The 23,433-nt window shown below is 41.3% G+C and overlaps 1 protein-coding gene across 1 annotated transcript in view; it reads right to left on the reverse strand.

Moving 5' to 3' along the window:
- STOX2 (storkhead box 2) overlaps positions 1 to 19,335 on the reverse strand; it is a 61,735-nt gene extending 42,400 nt beyond the window's left edge. The window contains exon 1 of the mRNA XM_082750532.1: positions 18,703 to 19,335. The gene's annotated coding sequence lies outside the window, so the exon portion shown is untranslated. The remainder of the gene's footprint in view (positions 1 to 18,702) is intronic.
- Between the last annotated feature and the right edge of the window lie 4,098 nt (positions 19,336 to 23,433).

Genomic DNA, 23,433 nt, shown 5'->3' on the forward strand with positions numbered 1-23,433 from the left:
AACTAAGTATTTTAAGAACAAATAGACGTGTGGTATCCCTGCAGGCAGTGGGGTGCACCAACAGGACCACAGACTGAAGAATAAAGTTATTCTACATGACTTCCTAGAATCCTCAAAAGTCTCGATTTGGGGCAGCTGGGTGGCTCAGTTGGTTAGGCGTCTGCCTTCGACTCCGGTCATGATTGCGGGGCTGGGATCCAGCCCCACATCCAGGGTCCTGGGATCGAGCTCCATCGGGCTCCCTGCTCCATGGGGAGTCTGCTTCTCCCTCTCCCTGGACCCCTTCCCCTGCTCGTGTACTCACACGTTTGCTTGCTCTCTCTCAAATAAATAAAATCTCAAAAAAAATAAAGTCTTTGGATTAGATCAATTCTCCTGGCATTAGGAAGACACAATAATGATATTTTATGAGCTGGACAAGGCACAGAAAGTGATCTTGTATATCAACATTTGACTGAAGATAATCCTGGGATCCAAATGGGGGGATGACTTGCCCAAGGTTACCAAGAGTTGGTAGCAAAGCCAGAGGTAGCCCCCCAGAGGTCCTGATTCCGAATGCAGACATCTATTATTCTGCAATACCTTGTAAAATTTATTAAAAGAACATTAAATTCCAAGCCTTTTCTGGATGCATTTTGGCTATTATAAATGAAGCAGGCAGATGTCCAACTTTGTATTCTTCACTGTGGTAGAAATTATTTTTCTGCCCTTGGTGGTTCTAATCAACATCCAAAGAAGATAAGGAAGGAAAAGATAAAAGTGAAGTCAAAAAAACTGGGAGCTGGGGAGTTTTCAGGTAAAAGACAGATTTTAAATTTGATGTTTTGATACTAAACCTTAAGAAAACTAGGGGAAGGGGCGCCTGGGTGGCTCAATGGGTTAAGCCTCTGCCTTCAGCTCAGGTCATGATCTCAGGGTCCTGGGATCGAGCCCCGCATCGGGCTCTCTGCTCAGTCGGGAGCCTGCTTTCCCCTCTCTCTCTGCCTACCTCTCTGCCTACTTGTGATCTCTGTCAAATAAATAAATAAAATCTTTATTAAAAAAAAAAAAAAACTAGGGGAAGACACGGGGAAGTGAGATGATAAAATTTAATTTAACGTCATATAATTCCATTATAATTTTATTATAAAAGCTTCTGCATCTGTGGACTATTCGTTTCCAACACCCTGGGTGGAAAGTCACCTAGTATATCCCAGGCAGTGGAGCTCAGTATTTTCAACTTCAGAGGACAGGGACGTGGGCCCAGAGAAAGCCCACACAGTCAGCCGGGGAAAAAGATTCTGTTTTGAAGTCTTCCCCCATATTCAGGCAAGCTATATAGTACACTCTGTAATATATCACTTTTTGTCTTAATAGTAAAAGTTTTAAAAAAACGTTTCCACCGAACATCACTCAACATGACTTTCTGAAACCTACAAGGGAATGAGCTCAAGGAGGCCTGTCCACATTTGTCTCAAGGTTGTATAAACTTGCAGTATAAGTCCCAGTCCCCAGAGGCGAATACGACCCCAATTGGAGAGGCAACCACTACATGTGAAAACACACCAGAAAGTGGTATTTCCCAATTCATTTTCAAAGTTATCCTCCGTATTTCTGCAGCTTTAAAGACAGACGATGATAGAGTCCTAGAGCTCTGTTAGCTGGAATTAGTTAGAAGGTCAAAGAGCTGAGAAACTGAATTACTTTATCACTGGCTTATTTAATTATGGCCAAGTTATTCTCTCTATGGGCTGCATTCCTCTTCTGTAAGATGGAATCAGGAGAAAAAAAAAAAAAAAGAATGAAAGAAAGAAAGAAAGAGAAAAAGAACATTGCAAAGTCTCCCATATTTTTTAAAAGGAGACGTATCTATAGAACTAACCTCTGACCTCAAGGTGCTTCCAATTAACTGAAGAATGAAAAGTCAACACACATGAAAAGAAGGTATCACACTACCTCCCCAAGAAAACTATGAATAAGTAGGGAAAAATTACGGCAAACCAAGTCCAGACGGAGTATAAAGAAATACCCCAGCCAAACATTTTCGATCACAGAGCTGAACTCCACACGCCTGGGTTACAGGTTCCAACAGAATGCTGTCCCAAGGCGGGGGGAGGGGGGCACTAATCCAAACACACGCTTCGGGGGAACTGGGGTCCCTCCAGCGCGCTGCTCGTCTGACACATCCATAAACCCTGGGCTGACTCGCACGTCTACACTATTCCAACTGACTCAAGTGAGAACAGGATTTGGACTGTACTTCCTGGACTCTACAAAGTGTCTGAAAACAGTGGTTTCAGCACCTAAAGCAGGCAAATAGCTATTGACGGAAAAACAACAATAACATTATGTGGGCTTGGGTTTCCTCTAAGTAGTCATTTCACAGACTTCTACTTATCCGCTAACTGCTTTGGCCGACGTTAGTCCAATCATCTCCACATGTCATCGCAAGGAAGTCAGAGTGTACATTTGTATTCACAAAGTGTTTACGAAACTAGGGGAAAAAAATCATAAAGTTCTGGAGTCAAAAAAATATAAGCCAGTCATATTGTCTTTTATCTGTCTATAACGAATGCAGAAAAAAATTAGAATTTCTATGCTTAGTGATCCCTGTAATTATACACTGATCCACATCTGCTCTGTCCAATACAGTAGGTACTAGCCATGTTTGTTTTTGTTTTTAACTTTAATTTAATTTGAATTAAATAAATTTAAATTTAGTTCCTTGGGGCACCTGGGTGGCTCAGTCCTTAAGTGTCTGCCTTCAGCTCAGGTCATGATCCCAGGGTCCTGGGATCGAGCCCCGCATTGGGTTGTTGCCTCAGAGAGAAGCCTGCTTCTCCCTCTCTCACTCCCCCTGCTTGTGTTCTCTCTTGCTATGTCTCCCTCTCTCTGTCAAATAAATAAATAAATAAAATAAATACATAAATAAATGAATGTATTTATTTTAGTTCCTCTATTTCAAGTGCTCGTTAGCTAACACGGGGCCAATATGCACCATACTGGGCTCAGCATATATGGAATATTTCCATCATCTCAGAAAGTTTTACTGGACAATAATGATCTAGTTAATCAACAAGCAAGCACAAGAATATCAGGTACCATTCACTATTACCATAAAAACCTATAATTTTTAGATGTAAATTTTTAAAATTAACATACCCAAAGCAAGGAATTTCTTAATGTTCAACATCTATGGTTTTTTTTTTTTTTTTAAGATTAATTTATTTGACAGAGAGAGACACAGTGAGAGAGGGAACATAAGCGGGATGAGTGGGAGAGGGAGAAGCAGGCTTCCCGTGGAGCAGAGAGCCCAATGTGGGGCTTGATCCCAGGACCCTGGGATCATGACCTGAGCCGAAGGCAGCCACTTAATGACTGAGCCACCCAGGTGCCCCAACATCTATGGATTTTAACGCATATGTGGATTTGTGTAGTTATACCAAGATCAGGTTGAGTCAGACTTATGGAAAAATTCCATCACCCCCTCCCTCCCAGAACTCTTTCATCCCTCCCAAAACACTCCTAACCCCTGAACAACATGATATGCCCATGTTGTTGCATGTAGGAGGAATAAGATTGCTGGGTCATACGGTAAGAGTGTATTTACCTTTACAGCGAACTACCAAACTACTTTCCAGATTGGCGAGGCCATTTTGCAATCCACTGAGCAGTGTATTTCTAGAAGTTTTTCATAGATTTCTTGAGATTTTTCTCCATGGTCACTCATGTTGTCTGCAAATAGGAACAGTATTATTCCAACCTGCAAGACTTTTAGTACCTTTTTCTATAGAAAGGTTTTTTTTTTTTTTTTTTTTTTTTGGGAATTCTAGCATGTTGTTGAATAGGGATGGCAAGAATGGACATCCCTGTCTTGTTCCCAGTGTTAAGGGGAAATCGTTCAGTCTTTCTCTATTAAATATGATGTCAGCAGCAGAGTTTTGTAGATGTTCTTTATCAGGTTAAGGAAGTTGCTTTCTATTCCCAGATGAGGAACTTTTATCATTACTGTGTGTTGAATTTTGTCGATTACTTTTTCTGAATCAATTGATATTATCTTGGGATTTTTTCCCCCTCCTTTAGTTTTTTAACATGGTAGATTACAACAATTGATTTTCAAATGCTGAATTCGCCTACATTCCAGGGCTAATCTCCACTTGGTCACGGTTTGTTATTCTTTCTGTGTATTGCTGGATTTAATTTGCTGATATTTTTTGGAGGATTTCTGCACCTATGTTTATGAGGTGTATTGGTGTGTGGTTTTGCTGTACTATCTGTGTCTGGTTGTGGCATAAGGATAAGGCTGGTTTCGTAAAATGAGTTGGGAAGTGTTGCCTCTTCTCTTTTCATGTCAAATCGGTGGTATTTCTTCCATAAACGTTTGGTAGTAAACTTTCTGGACCTGGAGTTTTTGGAAGTAAAATGTTAACTGTAAGTTAAATACATTTGAAGGATAGAGAACTATTCTGGTAACCTACTTCATCTTGAGTGAGTTCTGATAGGGTGTTCTTTCTAGGATTTGGTCCATTTCATCTAAATTGTTGAATGTATGTGCACAGACAAGTTTGCAGTACTTACTCTTTTTTTTTTAAGATTTTATTTATTTTATATATAGAGAGAGACAGCAAGAGAGGGAACACATGCAGGGGGAGTGGGAGCAGGGCTCAATCCCAGGACCCCACCGGATCATGACCTGAGCCAAAGGCAGATGCTTGGCAACTGAGCCACCCAGGCACCCTGGTAATCACTTATTTTTAATGTCTGTAAGATCTGTAAGGATATGCCCTCTTTGACTCCTAATATTCACAATTTGCATCTTATTTCCTGGCCAATTTGGCTAGAGGTTTATCAATTTTACTGCTATTTTTGAAGAACCAGCTTTGACTTCATTGGCTTTCTCCATAAATTTTGTGTTGAAATTCCTTGACGTCTACTCTATTATTTCTTTCCTTCTGCTTGCTTTGAATTTGTTTTGCTCTTCTTTTTCTCATTCCCTTAGGCAAAAGCTTAGGTTGTTCATTACAGAACTATTCTTCTTTTCTAACATAAGCACTTAATCTATATATTTCTCTCTAAGCCCTGCTTCATCTGCTTTATATGAATTGTGATATGTTGTATTTTCATTTTTGTTCACCTCAAAACACTTTCTACTTTTCCTGAGACTTCCTCTTTGATCCATGGATTATTTAGAAAAGGTTGTTTAATTTCCTAGTATTTGGGGATTTATCAGCTACCTTTCTGTTGTTGATTTCTAGCTAAATTCCATTATGGTAAAATAGCACACTTTGAATTATTTCAATTCTTTTAACTGCTTTTAGGTTTATGTTTCAGGATATCATCAATCTTTGTGAATGATCTCTGAGGATTTGAAAGGAATGTATATTCTGCTATTTTGAGGAGGAATGTTTTAAAAATGTCATTTGGATCTAGTTGATTAATGATATTGTTCAGTTTTTCTATATTCTTACTGGTTTTCTACCAGCTTACTCTATCAATTACTGCAGGACTCATGTTGAAGTCCCCAACTATAATAATCTATTTCTCTTTTAGTCCTATCTTGTCTCATGTACTTTAAAGCTCTGTTATTAAGTACAAATATTTTTAATACATTCTTTTGAAAAGACAAAATTTTTTTGTAAGAGTACTTAACCATGAGATCTATCTTCTTAACAGATTTTAAGTGTACAATACAATACTGTTCTCCAGGGGCACATCTTGTACATCAGATCGCTAGAACTTATTCATCCTACAAAGCTAAAATTTTATACACGTCATCAATGAGCAACTCCCCATTTCTCCCCTCTCCCCCCAGTCCCTAGCAAACACCTTTCTATTCTTTGCCTCCATGAGTTTGCTTATTTTAGATATATTAAGTAGAATCCTGCAGTATTCATCCTTCTGTGACTGGCTTACTTCACTTAGCATGGTATCAAGGTTCATCCATGTTGTTGCATATTGTAGAATATCTTTCTTTTTCAAGGCTGAATGATACTCCATTGTATGTATGTATGATCTTTTGCTTATCCTTCATCTGTCATAGACATTTAGGTTGCTCCACATCTTGCCTACTGTGAACAGTGTTACAAGGAACACAGGATCTCTTCAAGATCCTGCTTTCAATTCTTTAGAGTAAATAAGAAGTGGTATTTCTGGATCATATGGCAATTCTATTTTTAATTTTTTGGAGGAAATTTTACACTGTTTTCTATAGTAGTCGCACGATTTTACATTCCCACCAATGGTGTACAAGAGTTCCAATTTCTCCACAACCTCACCAGCACTTGTCTTTTTTGTTTTGTTTTGTTTTGTTTTTTGATAATAGCTATCCTAACAGGTATGAAGCAATATCCCACTGTGGTTTTGATTCACATTTCCCTGATGGTTAGTGGGGTTGGCATCTTTTCATATACCTATTGGCTACTTGCATGTCTCCTCTGGAGAAATGACTATTTAAGCCTTTAGCCCATTTTAAAATCAGGTTGTTAGTTTTTTTATTTTTGTTTTTGCCACTGAGTTATGGGAGTTCCTTATATATTTTGGAAATTAACCTCTTCTTGAATATATGGTTTATAAATATTTCCTCCCATTTTAGAGGTTGCACTTTTACTCGATTTCGTTGCTGTGCAGAAGTTTTTTAGTTTGATTTAGGCCAACTTACCTAATTTTGTTTTCATTATCTGTGGTTTTGGTGTCAAATCCATTGACAATCATTAAAGTCACTGAAATCATTCAGTGGAAAACATTAAAATAATTTCCAAGACTAATGCATGAAACTGCCTGTTTTCTTCTAAAAGTCCTATAGTTTGGGGTCTTACATTTAAGTATTAATTCCATTTTGACTTGATTTTTGTGTATGGTGGAAGAGGTACATACACTTTTTGCATCATCTTTGTAAACGTACCCATTCATTTTTGTGCAACAATCCTCTTTATCCCCAATAATTTCCCTTGCTTGGAAGTGTCCTTTTTTTGACATTGATATAGCCACTGCAGCTTTCTTTTGATTAGTGTTTACAAGGTATGTCATTTTACCTTTTACTTTTAACCTAGTCACATCATTATATTTAAAATGTATTACTTGTAGACAACATATCCCTTGGTCATTTTTTAAAAATTCACCCTAACAATCTCTGTTATTTATTTGGTATGTTAAACCATTTATATTTAATGTATTTGTTTATATGTTGGGATTTAGATCTACCACTTTTCATGCTTCTACCCTCATTTTGTTCCTGTTCTCCTCTTATTTTCATTTGGAATATTTGAATACTTTTTACTATTCTATTTTAATTCACCTGAATTTCTATTAATTTCTTTATATAATTTTTTTAGTTGTTCCTCTAAACATTTCAGTATATATGTTTTACTTTTCATAGTCTGATTAGAATTAATATTTTACTCTACTTCAAGTGAAAAACCTTACCACTATATTGGTTCCTTTACTCTCCTGTTTTTATGTTATAGTTTATACACACTGAAAAGTTCAGCACCCATATATACATTTATACACACTGCAAAGTTCAGCACCTTTTTAATATGTTATATTTTTATATACATTTTCCATCATTACTCATATTTTATAGAACTTAAGAAAAAAAGTTAACTATATTTAGCCAGATACATATCATTGTTGCTTTTCTTTCATTCCTGATATTCCAAGTTTTCCTCTGGTATTTTCTGTCTATCAGCATTTCTCTTAGAGAAAGTCTCTGGCAGTGAATTTTTCTTTGTTTTGTTTTATTTTATCTGAAAATGTCATTATTTCACCTTTGTATCTGAAGGATATGTTCACTGGATATTTTAAAAATATTGTTCCATGGGGTGCATGGATGGCTCAGTTGGTTAAGTGCCCAACTCTTGATTTCAGCTCAGGTCATGATATTATGGGCCATGAGGCTGAGCCCTGCACCAGGCTCTGTGCTCAGAGGAAGTCTACTTGAGATTCTCTCTTTCTTCTCCCTCTGTCCCTCCCCCCTACCAATCTCTAAAAATAAATAAATAAATCTTTAAAAAAATATATTGTTTTACTCCATTCTGGCCTTCATGGTTTCTAAAGAAAAATCTGCAGTCATTCTACTTGTTTTATTATGTATCATATTTCTCTAGCTACTGTCAAGATTTTTTCCTGTTTAACCTTCAGCAATTTATGATGTATCTGGGAATGGATTTATTTGAGTTTATCCTGTTTAAAATTTGCTGGGCATTTTGAATCAGAAAGTCTGTCTTTTGCTAAATTTAGAAAGTTTTTAGCCATTATTTCTTCAAGTATTTTTTCAGATCACATGAGACCTTTGATGACAAAAATGTTAGACACTTTGGTATTGTCCCACATCCCCTGAGAACTGTTGATTTTTTTCTTTCAATATTTTGTTCTCAGTTGTTGAGATTGAATAACTTCCATTGATTGATCTTCAAGTCCAGACTTTGATTAGCTCCATTCTGTATCGAGCCCTTGCATAATTTTTAATTTTGGTTATTCTAGATTTCAATGCTAAAACCTTTGATTCTATATTACAACCTCTATCCCTTTCCACTCTACCTTCTTATTCTTTTTCAAGAGTGTTTATCCACACTTCTTGAACCATAATTATAATAGCTCATTTGAAGTCTTTGTCTAATAATTTCAACATGTGACACTTCAGCCTGGCAACTGCTGACTCTCCTTTACCATACAAATGGAGATTATCCTGGTTCTTCATATACTAATTCTGAGTAATGTTTATTAATATGTTGTGAGTCTCCAAGTCTTTAAATCCAAAGGAAAAAGTTGATTTTTTTTTTTTAAGCATGGCAATCAATGTGGTAAGTTCAGGCTGCAATTTCCAAACCACCTCCTTCAGGTGTGATTTGAATGTCGGTGTGCTCAAAGCTTTTGCAAGGCTATTTGGATCTGTCCCTGTACATACCATTCAGTAGTCAGTCTGAGAATTTTGTTACGGTCTGGTTCATATCTCACATCTCAAAGTGTTTAGAATGCTGCTTCAGGTCCAGATCCACACATGTGCTGCTTAGAAGTGGACCCAGGAGTTCATACAACATTTTATGTGACAGCTCTCTTGAGCTCCCTCCTCTTGGTGATCTTCTCAACACTTTCCAGTCCCCTGAGGTCCTTCTGCCAAAAGGCTGGGGCTTTGGTTTCCTTGCTCAATCATGTACTTCTGGCTACTGTCTTAGTTAGACTGATGCCAAACTGTAGGAGGACAGAGTGAGGGAGAAAAAGTAATGGGAATTTACCCCACACTCTTGGGACCATGGTTCCTCTCATCGGAGAGGATTCCCCTATCCTTACAATTCGAGAGGACTACCCACCCTGACTGTTGTTATCTCTCTGCAAGATGACTGTAAGTTGGACAGGAGAGAATGAAAAAAGAAGAAACAAAATAGTGTCTTCCCTCGCTCATCTGAACATAGGAGTCCACTTTTCAACTTTTCAGACCAAAAAGTGAGGGCTTCTTTTCAAGATCTTTCTGTTCACACCATTGTGCCTTACTGGATTTTGGGCCACTGTTGAGTCTATGCCATGTGATAGCAGAGAGGGTATAAACAGGAAACTCACAACCAGTTGGGTGGTACTTCAAATTCTGGTCTCCTTTCCCCATTTGCCTGCTACTACCATTTCTTTTCAAGTGTCCTCACGTGGCAGCTTAATGTCTTCTGTGCAAAATCCACAGTTCCATTCAGCAGGAAAGACGAGGTGGAGTCTGTGTATCCATCTTACTCACAAATGGAATCTTCTTTTTACCGTAATTGCTTTTTCTTGTTTAAAAAACATAATCATAAATAAGTCAGCACTGTTGACCATGAAAGCCAGTATGTTAACGTTGGTCTTTGTTTTCCTTTTATAAAAACTTACTTTCATTTCAGGATGTATTTAATCAAGATGGTTTTTTAAATTGTTTAATTTTAGCTGCACAAAGATTTCACTTCAGCTCTTCCATTTCTCACATATCAAGTACCTCCCCCATCCCACCTTGGTGATCATGGTAGATAGACATGGTTCACTTAGATTGACTGCCCTTTCTGTGGCCTCTTTAGCACAGTGTTTTCTCTAAAGTCACCACAGGAAAGCTAATATGATTGACAGGAGCGCCATTTTCTCATTCCCCGCATCCAGCCTCCGGCACGGAGACTAATGAGCTTCGTCATCAGTGTTAGATGAATCGGGACAGTGAGGCACCCGCACTCCCCACACACCAGATCATTAGCATCAAATGTCATTATTGTGCTCTCTGCTTCCCTCTTTGACCCTCTCTCTTTTATCCACACTACACACGGTGTGGTAATAGGTGCTTCGAAGACTCCCTTCTTTGCCGTGGCTGAAGCTGTTACTACTGAGAGGAGAAACAAGTATGGCCGGATACTTTGACTCAGTTTTGTTCAGTTCTCCTACTTTTACTTCAGACTGTTGGCCTCTGTGGTCCCCAGAGGCACGCCACTCAATTTGTGTGGTACACGAGCATGACTAGCCTCTGTACTCTACCAACTCCAAACATTCCAAAAAAAGCAAAACTCCCAACAACATAGTCCCACCCATAAGTCATTTTACCGCCATATTCCAATGGCCTTCTGACTGGGGGGAGGGGTAGTACTACCTAGTGACACCTTAAAAAGGGGTCCATGAAGACAGTGTTCACATCGCAGATATCATTCTGTGTGACAGAGCTGGGGCAGTTTAGTCATCACAGGACAGAAAGTGCCTGTTGAACAGAAATCGCTAGTGGGCACATGGAGAGTAGGCAAGGCCTATTTATAATTCTATGCTCCCGTGGAGTAAAAGCGACAAGTCCTATCTGTAGCAGGAGCAGATTTGTTAGAAAAGGTTTATGTATCATGGATACACTTTCCTCCTCAGCCCAAATGAGGATTTTAATTCTGGCTACTGGCAGCTGCGCTGTGGTGGGGGAGAGAGCGAGGGAGAGAAGAAGGCCACTGGGCTCAAACCGCTTCAGACGGCACCCCCGCTGTTCGTGGGAAGCCACCACGTTCCTTCAGCTACGAGGTGACTGCCCTTTGTTCTGCATGACTCCCCCCATGACATGTGAAGGGTACATGCCGCCCTGGGGAGGGAGGCGCAATGATGTGACCTGGGTCAGGGAACGAGACCCAGGAGCCTCCCCCTCAGAGAGTGACAAGCTTTGCTTGGTCTGTTCTAGAGTGTGGTGGCCTGTGGAGCTCCCGCACCCAACTGAGAAAACACAGCTTTCGTGTCTATGTGGTGCCTAGGGAGTCATTTAAACTGAGTTACCAGTGCAGACGTCTCTGAGAGGTATTCACACAGGGAAGGCCACCAGAGAGGTCAGTACAATCCTTACTGAAACAATGACAAATTATAAAGTAAGCAAAATTTGAGTTCTAACTCAAATGGGGGACAGAACTGCTCAACCTCTCTCCCACCCTTCATTGCCTGCCCCGCCCCCCGCCAGCACACACACCCCGGCGCTATAGAGAGCAACTGACAAAGGGCTAGAAGTATTTTCTACCATTGGACAAAGAGCAGCGCCTCACGGTCTGTCCGGAGAGGGGAAGTAGCCGACCAGCTCCCTTACACTCAGGTTACCTTAGATGTCCAGACTCAAATCAACAGTTTCCACAACCACAGATAAGTAAGTTTAACTTATAAAAACTGCAAACCCTGCACATTAAAAAGCCAGAGTTCACACACCAGGACTAAGTACAAATCAAACTAATGTACAAAGTGAATGTATCTGAATATTAAGCTGTTCCTATAAAATCATTCTAAATCCATGAAATTTATCAACACAAGTTTATCCATAAGCTTTTTTATAATAAAAGAATAATAGTACAAATTTGCTTCCACATTTCAATTTTTAGCCTTTTCCTTGCTGATTAATCATTGCCCATTCAAGTTTTTAGATTTTATTGTCTTTTTTTGTTGGTTGGTTTGTGTGTTTTCTTTTTTTTTCTGGAAGTAACACCTACACTGTTGAAGGAGGCCGTATTCTTGATGATCTAGTTCGATAAGTAAAATTTTTCTGTTAACTTAAAAAAATCAGCATGTCCACCACATCCAAATATTGAAATAATGGAGTCAAGGCACATAGGAAGAGCAAAACTGTTCTTTTCAGGTTCCATGTCCTATAAAACGCCGGTTTCAAGACCAAATGACTGATGGAGGACAGTATTCCCATCGTGATACTATATAATATTCCTTCATGCTAGAATCTAACATCTTCTCACCTATCTCTCTTAAAGTCATACTACTTAACCATCGTATGCGTAGAAGTTTTTGCCATCTTGTGCTTTATGATTTACCCTATATCTCTTCTGTCCTCACTCCCTCCCTAGCCCAACCTAGTCTCAAGAAAGAAAAAAAAAAATCCCGTGGCAACAAAGCTCCTTTTGGTAAATTGGCCTGGGGACGTAACAAAGTGGTCTGAAAAAGTGTTTGTCTTTTCAGCACTCCGTCTGTAGCAGAGGAAGTGGCAGGATTTCTGTCTCCCCAGCTGACCGGGCTGCTGGACCCAGAACTTTCCAAATTCTGACCCCACGTCTGTGTTTGTATGAACAATGCAAAGTCCCCAATGCAAAGAGGGAAAAACTGAACAACGGGGAAAATTTTTCATCAAGGTAACTCTACTAGATTAAAAAAAAAAAAAAGGAAAATCTTTTAGGCTGACAAAGGTTGGTGCTTTTTAAAAAGCAGTTACTTCCGGGGCGCCTGGTGGCTCAGTGGGTTAAAAAGCATTTACTTCCTAGAACTGAAAGGGCGTAATGTCCATACAGTCTTTATTGAAATGCTTTTGGTCTATGAAGCCCAAACTTGGCCCGTTATATTTGATTCCAGATGGGTGGGAGGTAGAAAGGCAGAAGGATCTAGAATTCTCACACATCCTGAAACCATGCCCATTCGCGGTGATGCTGAGTTCAGAAATCAAAGTGCTGATGACCCTGATGACCTTTAATCCCCTGGATTAAAGAAAGGTATTTTTTTAGCCATTTAATCAGTGTGTACTGATGATTTTTTTTCCAATGGATGGCCTCACTATTTTTCCTTAAGCTTTGTCTTCTTCATTTTGTTTTCTCCTGCTTTTCAAAACACGGGACTTTCATATTTCTGTCTCAGAGATTAACATTACTAAGTCACTGGTTTATAAACTTTGATGTTCCATAGTTTTTTGACACTATCTAGTTTGTAATCCAAAGTTCATGATCTTTTTGAATCCAGTACACTGTAATGGCTTTCCTTCTTAGCATAACCATTTTCACCATATCCTGCAATCCTCCTATGTCTGACTTCGAGAAATGAAAACAAAACGAACACCACAATTAGAACACTGGGAAATCAACAAATTCGGTTAGGTACGCCGTGGGTCCCGAGCGTCCAACCGTCAGGTCTGGACAACAACTCAGGTGGTGAGGGTGTGTTTTAGTGTCTTCCCACCCATCCTCACACACCTTTAAAGACACCAGATACACTCAAATTTCCCTTTCTTTCCCTTGCATCATTTATCCTTCTGATCATCATGCCATTCACCACCACTATTTTCTCTGGGTACACACACACCCATCACCTTTTAACCACTGTCCTCTCTTGATAATGCCTACCCTCCATCACCTCTGAATATTTCTCCCTTCCGTCCTCCTGTTGATAACAATGTCCACATTTATTGAGTCCCCATATGTGCCAAGCATTACCAAGGGGGCTTTCCACATGCCATCCCATTCATTTATCATCAGAGCATTAGGAAATAGATACTATTATCTCCATTTGCTGGACGAAGTCCAGGAGAATTTGGGAACTTGCTTGGGGTCCCAGTCCATAAACAGCTTTAATGACAGATCATCATAAGAGCTATAATATTGATGTAGTTATATCCAGGGAAATTAAAAAAAAAAAAAAGTTGGAAGCAAAACTTGACAAACTTGAGAACGATGTGCTTGTTTTAACAGCTCTCGAAAGCAGAGATTAGAAGATCAAGTCACAATTTCCACATGCGTCCTAGGTCATTCCCTCTAATTATGAACTTGTTTATGCACTCACGGTGAAGTGAGTTAAAACCTATTTTTAATTTGGCATTTCTGGCTTAGTGTCTTCTTCCATTTTCCACAGCCATCTGTAGCACGTTTGGGTCATGAAAGTCGGAGCCCACTGTGTGGTTTGGCCCGAGTACACAACCACCACTGAGCGGGGTTTCTGGGGAGAGTGCATTACGGGAAGGCTGCGGTGCGATGAAAAGGCAAGGTCTCCCACGGACCCGGGACAGCCATCAGTCTGTCAGTCAAATGCAGAAGGGCCGAATTACACGGCTGTGGCTTCTTCCAGCTTTGGCTTTTCAGTTCCAAACAGCTGACTTATCAATTTCTTTGGGGAAACGAGTCATGTGTGAATCATTAAAAGGCAATCTGGATGCTAAATTCACAACACAGGTCTGAGTTTCCCCTGGCCTCTTCTAGAAAGGAGCGTCTGCAAAGGCTCCAACTTTCACCCTCTTCTCTCCCCGCTCCCCTGGTACTCTATCCCCAGCAGAGGCACCCCCATCCACTATCCCAGTTGTAACCCTCAGGGGTACACAACTGAGAGGGGCCAAACCTCCCTCTCAGGTCCTACAACTTAGCCCACACTTTCAGACCCTCCTGCCTCTCTCCAGACAACTCCATCTACACGTCCCCAGTGCCTTAAACTCAACATGTCCAAAACGAAATTGATCCTTCCCATAAATCCCACAATCCCTTTGATCTCCTCGTGTGGATTACAGCACCGTCATGGGTGCAGACACATGACCCGTGAACGTCAGAGTCCTGTCTCTTCCTCCCTGAGAATGCCACCCACTGCCAGCAATGATCCGTAATCCATTCCCCATAATCCACAGTCAATAAAGTCAGTCTGTCTGCTCCCTGCCTGGATGTTTCTAAATCTGGTCTCTTTCTTCTGCTTTGCTGTTGGCCCATCCTGGCCTCTCTGGACCACCCCAAAGCCTCCTGCTGTTTTCTTGTGCCCACCCTGAGCACGACTACCACAATACGCTTCCTATCTGATGCTCCCGTATTTACGGGACAACCTCGGTTTCATCAGCTTGAAAACAGGGATATAATCACCATCAAAGGCTCCAAATATGTTGATACCAATCACATCCCTATTTTCAAGCTAATAAAACCAAGGGTGTTACACTAGATACAAGGGATATGACTTTCTTATCATATCAGAAAGACATTCTTCTAGAATAACTTATCAGAGTTGAGGAACAAATCATTCTTCTCCTATCCCAGCCAGAAAGAGATCCCATGAAGGTTAAAATAATTTGATCACTGTAGCAACTGAATGCAAACAGAAGACAGAGATAAACTACGATTTCCTGGGTAGCTACTAAATGGCAGGTACTATAAGTAAGTTACTTAAATTAATACAAGAAATAAGAAAATTCAGCTGGCAACATCGTTCAGATTTCATAGACCTCTCCCATTCCCTGGGTCTAAGGTCAAGGGTAACTTTTCCATAGAAAAACCCATCAATCTTTTAAGTATGTAAGATTGATGGATCGGTGCCTATTCTATGCTTAGGATGGGGCTCAGTACAATGAGGACAAAAGGAAAACCAAGCCATGATACCGGCCACCTGGAAGTAAACTACAGATTCAGGGGCATCAGGATAAGAATGGGATCGTTGATGAAGGCAGTGTCTGCTCTTCCGTCTTTAGGACATTGATAGGACACACAACCTCACCACACAGTCAATCTGAACAAAAGTGTTCCAAATACAAAAGGATCTGACACATGAAAACCACGCAGATGGATAAATTACACCATAAAAAGGGACATTCGATAGCAGAGAGATCTGAAAACGGGTCCTTTGTAAACATGACATTTATTTGTATGAAGAACCTTAGTGACTTGAACGTTAGTTATTCTCTACACAAATGCAACTTTTTGGTGTCATAATAAAGCCCATGGGAATAGAGACCACCTTGTTCTCAAAGGGGGGAAGTAAGAGCTCCCCCTCCTCCTCCTGCTTCCACGTGAAGGAACTTCCTTAGAATAAAGATCCAGGTGTGTGTCTCCATCCCCGTCACCCCTGCCCTGCCGTGGCACTGATTTTTGTGATCTGTAAACACAGGAGAAGGATCGACTCAGAGGTGGGAAGTGACCAAAAAGTTTCTCGGAAGAAACATAGAACAAGTCGGCTTTTGTCACACAGCAAAGCCTTCATACTTTTGACGACTCTACTTCCCAGAGCCCCTCATTTTGTTCCTCTTTTAACGTTTTGCTGTCCCTGCAACAACTTCTGCATCCCCTGCTCAATAAACCCCATTTTATAAATCTGCGGGGCTTTCCTCTGTTAAGCGCGAATTTTTTAAAGACAAATATCTTTAAACCCCTTGAATCCCTCAGACTATCTAAAATTCCCCCCTACATATACACACACACACACACACACACCCCTCTGGGCTTCCCCAAGCGTCATCTGTTTGAAACTTTACAAACCATGGATATCATCAATCCCACTTGGCTTTTAGCAAAGCCCTTTGCGAAGCTACGAGCCTCATGCGATGCCAGGAGAGATGAAAGCGGGGCACCGCCACACTACCTGCCCCCAGTCTCTACGCACCGGGCTTCGCATCAGTCAGAAGTCATTTATCCTGGAACCTGTCACGGGACCTTAATGACTCATGCTAGTTGAGACCTGCAACTTCCCTCTTCCAGAGGGCTTATGAACGGGTAAACAGCTTATGAAACAGTAAATGAAGCCGAAAGTTACTTTTGATTTTGTCTCATCTTTGCTATGTCGCTTCTGCATGTGTTAAAGGCTCTAAAATGACTTAGTAATGACGGAGTTTGCAATATCGTAATCTGATCCCCAGAGACCTACCCAATCACCTGAGGAAAAGAGATCAGAATTTTACTCCCTGATGAGGAGAAACAGGTCAGCACACGGTTGCACAAGATCCAAGCAGGGCTCTTCCGTAGCCTGCCAGGGAACAAAGGGGACAGTGACTGCTGGACTGCACTGCAAGAATATCCGGTCTTGGGAAAACTCTGAATCATTAATGAACCTTAAAACCGTTTAAATTAAGCAGGCAGGCCTGAGATTTGCAAGTACACAATTAACTTCTCCCCAGAGGAAGGAAGGTAACAAAACATCAAATTTCTCACAGAGGAAAAAGTGCCCGTCTTAATCAACAGGTGGGTTTTTCTTGCATGGCTCAGGGGCTCATTGCCTCCTGCTTTCTTGTAGACAAAGGACTCCAGCCCATTTCCAGGGCCTCCCTGTTCATGAGGCTATTTGGAATCCACACGTTGGTGGGAAGTCACAGCCCAAGATCCTACTTGTGCCCCCAAGTATATTTGAACCAATTACTTCAAACCTAGATAGATTCCCGCATGTACTTATCCCTGGTTCTGTTCATTAAGTCTTTGTTTACAACCACACAGAGGACAGAGGAGTAAAATGAAAGCAGGCTTTAAATTCCTGAAACGAATAAAGAAAGCATGGGCGTTTTTTTGCAGCCACACCAGATACTGACGGACCCCTGCTGGGTGGCCTTGTATTTCTGAATGGTGACGGCTGGGCCGGCTGATCACCTGCTCCCCACCACATGCCCATGCCCTGCCCTCAGCTCAAGCAAGGGAGCTGGCAGGGTTCACGGTATTGTGCTGCGGCAGAAGCCATTCTGACCGTTATTGTTAGAGGTGTCTCATTCTTCCTGTATCCATTTAAAGGCTTATAAATTTTTATGAACTCTGCAAGGTAAATACAACACAGCGGTGATATGCTCGGTCCAGAGGCCCACAGCCGTGCCTACCATTTGGGACATGAGGAACCGGGTCATCCCTCCAGCCTCCTCCAAGGTCCAACACAGCATCTTGGAGCCGCTGCCCTTAACCTTGCCAGGGCACTAGGTTACCGTTAATGAACGTGATAAAACATCCCCTAGCCACCTGAAACGCCCTGGAGAGAGCCCAAGTCACTCAGCTCCTAGAGAACCACGTTCAGGGTTGAACTCCTATGCCTCTGTCCCATCAGCACCTGGATGGATTTGCCTTGCAAACCGCGGCCCCCTCCCCCGCCCCAACACACACACACACACACACACACACACACACACATGCACACGCGCGGACACACGTTTCTGGATCTCTGCATCTGTAAATACAGCTCCCTTCAGAGCTTCAAGTTTAAACTGTGAAACCATTATTCAGCAGATAATTTTGGAGCTGTCAGATATTACGTTCCGTTAATGACAACCTTTATGAGATCAATATTAGGATATTAAGCGGCCGATTCCAAGGAATCTCAGATGAGCTCAACCTCCTGACCAAGCAACCCCGACCCTCTTTACCATCTCCTCTCCATCTATGAAAAGACTCATCACAAATAACAGACCATACGAAGTCATCAATGCCAAAATATTCTCTAGAAAGGAACAAGTTTGCTTACCCAACACAAATGCACTTTAATACCTCATTTATCCATCAACAGATACTGTCACTGATGCCAGCACTCAAGAGAAATTTGACTCTAAGCAGAATGACTAATATGGAGGGTCACCTCTTTTTTTAGAAGACGAGTGAGATTCTATATGCAATATACACACGTGTTAAGTTACCTATCACATACACATGCACGTATCAAAGAACGAATAAAAGCAGCTGTAAAACTTCTTAACACGTTCGAGTCCGTAATTAACGCGAATAGGCATAACAACATTCTAGACTGCAGTCTTTTGGAGGCAGGAGCTCATAATCCCCAAAGATTCAGAAGCATTACCTCATTGCAGCCTTGAGACAAGCTGAGCGTTCACTCTAGGCCTTTACCCAGCATCCTCCGGTTCACACAAAGACAACAGAGGCGTGACCAATCACATTGTGGCTAGCAGGCACTGTTTCAAAGCCCTCTCCCAATATTACCCATTGACATGCTCACTGGCAGCCTGCTGAACTTGTCGTCATGGTAACACATCCCAGCTGCTCACCGAGGCTTGTTATATTACTTTTCCTTTTCACCACTCACTTAGCTAATTAAAAATTTAGGACTATGTTTTGCATGTTGGACGCAAATCGAAACAATGCAGGGTCCTTTCTCTCTTTTCTTCTTCTTCTTTTTTTTTTTTTTTTTCAATGGAGCTTTAAAAAATGCTGGGAAAAGCGATTCGAAGGACACTCCCATGAAGTCCCAGTATAACCAATCAATAGAGAGACTGTGTGTAGCTCTACCCAGATGGAATTTGTCGCTAAACCCAATCTGCAGAAAAGCAAAACCAAATCATGAGCGTTGCTGAAGATGTTCTTCCTGTTTCGAAATCTACAAGCCAATTCAGCACAGATGACTTACGTTGCAATACTCCCATTATTCTTGGCCAAAATGTTCTTTAAATATTTTTGCTTAACATGATTCTGATTTACAGCAGCTTTACCCAGAATTCCACAATGCAGACTAAATAAATAAATAAAGCACCGAGGAAAAAAGCGCCTGTAAAAACGGCCAATATGGCAAGTGCTAGAAGAGGTTCCAGCAGAAAGCGTGTCTGTGGACCCTGACATATGTTTTAGATTTGACCACGAAAAACATGCCACTGTTGCAGGAGGATGAAAACAGCAGCCCTGCAGCCGAAAACCCGGGGAGAGAAGATGCCAGTTTTTGTTTACCAAAGCACAGACAGATCAACAAAACCTCCCAAACAGGTTCAGGGATGGTGGCTGCCTTTTTGCAAACTCCCCTTACATTTCTACCTGACAACAGGAGTTGATACCACAGACGCTCTTAGAATTCTACAGTAAAAAATTCCCCTTGCTTTTTTTGTGTCAGCTTTCCACTTAACATATTTCATAGAGTAGAAAGAACATTAAAATTGGACACTCTGTTCATTGTGAATAAGCAGAGATAACAGACCTCAAAGTGGTTTTGAAAATCCAAGTATTAGAGTTTATGGGAAGAGTCTAGACTAATTTCAATTAAAGGAGGAAACCAAGATATCAAAAACAAGCTTGGAGAGGTGGCTCGGCTTCCGCTTCCTCCTGGGTAGGGCTGCTGATTTTCCTGTCTGAAGTCATCCACGACGGCCTGACTCCTAGCACTCTGTCCTCAAACACAGGGCAGACACACACTCAGACAGGCAGGCCATATTCCCCCCAGGGCCCCCCTATCTCTGAATTTTCATTTCTACCACCAAATACCACTGAAAGAAGTCCCACCCACTGAGATAGTTAGAAATGTCAGAGAAGCCGTATAGAATTCTAATTTGTCTGTGAGGGATATGGGAGCAATGCCGGCCTATGAAAGCCAAGGAGAGGTGATTGGCAGAGCTATTTTGGGTATTACGGGCAAATACTGTTTACTCTCCCTGTCTGCCCACTTCAGGTAACCAGGCGAGGGAACATAAATGAGGCTGGTCTCCCTCAAACATGGGAGGCTGGAAACAGCACCTCCTAATTGTCGCTAAGAGGGCAGTGAGTGGAATGGAAGAGAATGAAAGAGGAACCCATCAAATAATTCTGGAAGCTGGAAAAACAGATGGATGAGAGGTAGCAGGATGGAGAGCGTAAAGAAAGTTTAAATATACACGCGAGAGGAAACGCATACCACGGATGGCGGTGTGGGTGTAGTAATTCAGAAATGATGTTGTGCGTATGGTGAGATTGAGAAAGTGAGTAAATACATTGTGGGAGAAGGAATACACACATGCGTCCGGGGTGGGGGGTGAGAGGGGGGGCCCCATATCCCAGCTCTGCCACGGAAAATCTCTAGAAGCAATGCTACTCCAATAGCAACAAAAACACCTAGTGTTCAGGATCTTGGGTTCTAAATACCATTCCCCACCGAAAGAAAAAAAAAAAAGGATTCTCAGAGAAATGATTGATCTCCGGTCTGATGCAAGAAACACACAAGTGAACCAGGGACATCTTTTTGTGCCAGAAAGCAAGGAAAGGCTCCCAAAACTGATGGAGACACCTGAAAAGACTTGGGGACCAAACTGAAGGGGTTTCCTTGGCCAAATCAAAACCAAATTGAACATCAAAGTGTGTGTACACAAAACACGACATAACACACTGAATGAACAAAGAACCTATGAGTAGTACATTGTGATACCAAAACAAACAAATACAGGGTGTGCAGAAACAAAGAATGCTTTTTTTGTTGTTGTTCAAAAATGAATACCAATTCATAACTTCAGAAGAAATTAAAGAATTAGAAACTGCCTTTGTAACCACTATTGTAATCGAAGGGATTGAGCGAGAATTAATGATGCATGATAAAAACACAGGATAAAAGACTGTTGGAGAACAAGTATTCACCCAGGCTCAAAAGTATCAACAAATAGATTACTTTTTAATTACAAAAGGAAGGACAATGGTAAAGCCAGGTTGACACCACCATAACCAAGGGATCAAAGTTAGCATCACCAATGAGACAAAGAGCCAGCATGTATCTCCTAATGTTGTGCACTGAAAAACACACACTCCAACCTACAAAATATCCTTGCCAAAAAAAGTTTAATCTATATCTCATCTTGAAAAAAATAATCAGATATACTTCAAATTGTGGAATATTCTACGAAACAACCAGCCTGCAATGCTCAAGAAGGTTAACGTCATAAAAGCCAAAAGGAAGCAGGAAAACTGTTCTAGCTTAAAGGAGAATGAAGACACGCAACACATGGGGATTGATTAGAGCTTAGGATTAAAAAATAAAAATTCAAAGAAAACAGCCATAGAGAGCATTACTGGAATAACAGGACAAAATTAAATATGAGTTATACACCCGATAACAGCATTATATCAATGTTTAGCTTTCTGAATTTGGCAATTCTCATTTCTAACGAAAGATCCTTATTCACCATAAAGAGGAAGTGTCATGATGCTTCACTCTCTGACAGTGCTAAAGACAGACACATGATAGATGATGGATAGATGGACAGACAGACAGATAAGTATCTGGGTGGATGAACGGACGGACAGATGGATGGATAGACAGACAGATGGACGGCTGGATGGTTGGGTAAGTGGATGGATGGATTGATACAGAGATAAATAGATGGAGAAAAAGAGAAAGGAAGGAAGGAAGAAAGAAAAGAGGCAAAATGTCAACAATTAGTAAATCTAGGTGAAGGTTATACTGGTGCCATTTCATTGGTTTTGTAACTTTTATGTTATTAGAAATAAACTCAAAGCTGGAGAGGGGAAAGAAATCTGGAAAATCTCTAGAATGTAGGTATCATTAAAGGTGAGGTATATAACAGACTGAAACAGGACTACTGTTTGAAAGCCTAGATAAGGTGGATTTGGGCACTTAGTCCCACTCCTCCATCTAAAATAGGTAACCTCTCCCTCTAGGAGACATAGGAATTTTACATTCTGGAGAGGTTCAACTTTAATTTAGGGAACACAGGCATAGCTCAGGGAATAGTCAGATACTGAATAAAGTGGGATTATGTGAAAAATCCCACTGAAAAATGTGAAAACCCCATCTGAAAAATTACATACTTCACTCAGCTTCTAGAATGCCAATGGCCAATCAGGAGACTAGCAGACTCTTCTGCGGGAAGCTGACTAGGCAAGAAAAGAGACCCACTGTAGCTCCTTCGGACCTCTCTGTGAAAAGGTCCAACAGAGGAAAACTCTATATCCCACAGAACTTCCAAACAGCATTTTAGTGCCTCTAGAGATCAAAACAAAAACTAGAAAAGGAACTCTTAAAAAATGGAGTCGGTGGGGGAGCGCCTGGGTGGCTCCTTGGGTTAAAGCCTCTGCCTTCGGCTCAGGTCATGACCCCAGGGTCCTGGGACTGAGCCCCACATCGGGCTCTCTGCTCGGTGGGGAGCCTGCTTCCCCCTCTCTCTCTGTCTGCCTTTCTGCCTACTTGTGATCTCTCTCTGTCAAATAAATAAATAAAACCTTTAAAAAAAAAATGGAGTCAGGGAATAGAGTAGAAGAACCGTTCTCCCAACCCTTAAACATTCTCAGGAAGCCACTGGAGAGATAGCCTGGCAAAATGAGGATGTAAACTGAGGACCAAAGACATGAGGCTCAGAAAACAGTGGATCCAACAAAAGAGTGGTGAGAAGAAAACTCCCAGATAACAGCTGTTTTCCAGCCTAGAAAGCAATTAGTCTGGATCAGAAAAGGAGGACAAGGTGCTCGCAAGGGAAACTCTCCAAGAGAATAGGGGAATGAGTATCATTTGAAATATGAGAGCATGGGCACCTGCGTGGCTCAGTGGGTTGGGCCTCTGCCTTCGGCTCAGGTCATGATCTCAGGGTCCTGGGATGGAGCCCCACATCGGGTTCTCTGCTCAGTAAGGAGCCTGCTTCCGCCCCCCTCTCTGCCTGCCTCTCTGCCTGCTTGTGATCTCTCTCTCTGTCAAATAAACAAATAAAATCTTTAAAAAAAAAAAAAGAAAAGAAAAATATGAGAGCATCAAAAAAACACTGGTGGGTGTATAGCACATCTCATGGAGCACTGGAGGGGGGGGGAGAGTTAAAGATGGATATACAAAAATCTA

Source organism: Mustela nivalis, assembly GCF_964662115.1.
Source record: "Mustela nivalis genome assembly, contig: HAP1_SCAFFOLD_1249, whole genome shotgun sequence".
Taxonomy (NCBI): Eukaryota; Metazoa; Chordata; class Mammalia; order Carnivora; family Mustelidae; genus Mustela; species Mustela nivalis.